General features: G+C 39.8%; 2 non-coding genes across 2 annotated transcripts; both read left to right on the top strand.

Moving 5' to 3' along the window:
- The first annotated feature begins 1,479 nt into the window (after positions 1-1,479).
- Positions 1,480-1,551, top strand: trnaa-cgc (transfer RNA alanine (anticodon CGC)). Its single transcript has one exon. It is a non-coding gene; the product is annotated as a tRNA-Ala (tRNA).
- A 1,332-nt stretch (positions 1,552-2,883) lies between these two features.
- On the top strand, positions 2,884-2,956 carry trnak-uuu (transfer RNA lysine (anticodon UUU)). The gene has a single exon. It is a non-coding gene; the product is annotated as a tRNA-Lys (tRNA).
- The last annotated feature ends 226 nt before the right edge of the window (positions 2,957-3,182 follow it).

Below are 3,182 nucleotides of genomic sequence, written 5' to 3'. Positions count from 1 at the left end.
TCTTTGGCATCTCTGGCTATAGTTCTTCTGTAGAGCAGGCTTTCACACCTCTGCTTATAGTGCCCTTGAAGTCATTTTATTTTTACAGGAAGACGCATTCCCTAACGATCTCTCCTGTTTTAGAAATGCTTTATAAGGCGTGTTTGATTCAACGGACAAACAGTATACTAACTGTACAATGCAGATCTATGCGGCATTCGTACTGGATTTTAGTGGGATTCTGAAATACTTCTTGCAAAGGTATTCAGACTTTCTAGAACCTATAATACAACCACAGACCTGAAACTCCCTAGCTTCCAATCTCTGATGTTGCTGTCCTTAAACTCGGACGTGATGTTCTGCAGACGTGCAGTGTCCCTTTACTCTCATTGTTTTCAAAACGACCTCCGTTGTCGGGCGCAGTTGAAGTGGAACTGGCCTGACTGCACAGGAAAGTACGGAATGATAAAATGTTTCTACGGCTCAAAATGTCCCTTTAGACCCTCGTCATGTCTCTGTGAGGAACGGGCAGGTAGAGAGGTTTAACAGATGCTCATGATGTTTCACACGGGGTGTTACCTGTTGTAGTGTTTCAAAAGATGTGTTAGCGGACCACAGATTATCTTGAAAAGATTTGGGTTTGTACTGGCTGGGATTCAAACCCGACTCAATTATTTGGAAGGCGCCTGTACCACCAACGCACTTCCGAGAAGCACCTGCAAATTATCACAATCCTCTCTCTCACCTACAAAGTTATGGAGACACAGACGTCCAATGAAAACTAATTTTATTCACTCAAGGCTACACTCTTTTGTTGTGATGTCATTTTAATTAATATTAGCTTTGATAAGGTATCGTTTTTGCCTCTTAAAGTTAAAGCTCCTTTCTTCCTGGTATAGAAATAACATGTTCCGTCTTTGTTTAAAAACACCACTAAAAGTAAATTATTCAGCTCTAACGCCGTTGTGCATTGACAAGACATCTCAAAAGGACTTATCAAATAAGAACACGATCCTTCCGGTTACCATTCCTGTGGTTGGGGCGTTGTTTCACCCTTTTATGTTCTTCTACAATATTTGCAGACAGGGCTTTATCACTCGGGTTGTACAGAACAAGTGTGCATCGGTCCATGAAAATCATCAGTAGTGCTGTTTTTCTATGCATAGTTTAATCAAGAGCACTTAAAAGATGCAAAAAGCTTTCAAATAAAACAGAATTAAAAGACAGTCGAGTAAGTTGGTAGAAAAAAAGCACTCCCCCGTCTGGGAATTAACCACCGTCGCACGTGTGACTGAATACAAAAATAGTAGATTAATTTGTGCCCAGTCTCTTGAAGCTTCAATGTGATTATTTTTCCTTCCTTATTTCTTCATTCCCATGAATTTACTCTGTAGTAGAGGAAACGCGAAAGTGGGAAACTGCATGCATTCTTCGTGAGTGATGGATTGTGATCAGTGAGCATCTGCACATGCCTAAGTCTCTTCCATTTCCCTTCGCATCGGGGATGTAGCTCAGTGGTAGAGCGCATGCTTCGCATGTATGAGGTCCCGGGTTCAATCCCTGGCATCTCCAGGTGCTTTATATTACAGTACTCACGTCGCAATCTTCTGTTGAGTGAGAACTCTTTGCTCGTGTTCAGAGAGAGCCAGGTTTACACAATTAAATGCAGGCACACTCGACGTGCTGCAGAGTTGCGCTGCTGTTTTAAATGTACCTCATTTAGTTCTGTTAAATACTAAATTATTTGAACTAATAATTTAGTTCAAATTCAGGAAATCCAGAGATTGCTTCACACTTGTCGTGGCTGTTGCAGAAAACACCTGTTGAATCTCACCCGGGATTTCTTGAGAGATCATTCATCGAGCGAATCCTCCTTCTGAACTCCTCACTAAACTGAAAGCTTCACGAACTTTTCACTACGTGTCCTGTACTGTTACAAGTGCTCTCGTGTAGATGTGAAGCACAGCCACAAACACGCTTTGAACTTTTTCCGTTTGTTAAGCAAAATGCAAAAGAGCATGACAAGTATTGATTGTATAAAATATCCATGGCACAACTCGAGAAAGTACTGAAGGACTACACATCGACTTTTGATGATTACAAGAGATTCAAGAAACACAACGGTCCGCACCTGGGTTTGGATCCTGAACGCTAGAGTTAAAAGAACATAAGCGACGGATATGACCTATAAACTCTCTTAATTGTCTTATAGTTTATGAAATAAAACAATTTCTTAATAATTTCTAACTGTTGATAGACGATTTATTCAATTTTAACAAAATCACAATTGCAAACTTTTTCGGTTAAACTGTTATTCACATACTCTAACGTAGATAAACGTTAGTGTCTTCCGGTGTGTGAGCCAATTTCTCCCAAAAATATTTGTTAGTCTGTCGGGAGGCTGTGCAAGGTGTTAAGAAATACAATTTCTAAAAGACTTTAGAATTTCTAAGCTTAACATCAAGGCAGAAAAAATGCTGTTTTCTCTACAGAAATGCTCTTTAGATTTCAGCACTGTTGCAACTCCCTTTATAAAGGGTGTGCACACATATACAACCAAGGCATTGAAAGTTTTTTTTTAATTATTGTTCCAAAAAATGTTCCATTTGTTTTCTTTTTAATGTTGTTGATTAAAAGATTTTATTAAATGTGAAAAAAATCTGAATGTGAAAAAAGGTCAAAATGCTATTGAAAAAAAAACAGTAATGTGAGGAAAGATGGATTGTGGGAGCCCCTTAACTACCCATGTCATGCTGTATTTCTCACTCATTCTACTGGGAGTGGTGCCGTCGCTTCTGGATAATGTCTGTCAGTGGTCATCCCAGACGGGTCAGGTATGACTGCTCTTCGGCACAAGAGACACGTGACTTGCGAGGATCCCGACAGTGTCGATTTTCGTTCAGAGCCCGGATAGCTCAGTCGGTAGAGCATCAAACTTTTAATCTGAGGGCCCAGGGTTCAAGTCCCTGTTCGGGCGGTTGTGCCGTTCTTAAGTCTCATGTGAATCTCATTCTAAATAGTCTTTTATCTTTCACTCTTCTAGCTGTACTGTGGTTATTTTAAATGTCCATTACTTGTATTTACTGTAGTGTATTTAGTGTTTCATTTCACAAACCGAAAATGTTCAATAGATCTTGTCACTCTACTCCACGTAATCATCTAAATTAAATCACAGTAGAGTACAGAACACGCAGTGAGGAGCT

Source organism: Atractosteus spatula (assembly GCF_055471065.1).
Source record: "Atractosteus spatula isolate fAtrSpa1 chromosome 10 unlocalized genomic scaffold, fAtrSpa1.hap1 SUPER_10_unloc_14, whole genome shotgun sequence".
NCBI classification, from domain to species: domain Eukaryota; kingdom Metazoa; phylum Chordata; class Actinopteri; order Semionotiformes; family Lepisosteidae; genus Atractosteus; species Atractosteus spatula.
This window is presented reverse-complemented; position numbering and strand designations above follow the sequence as displayed.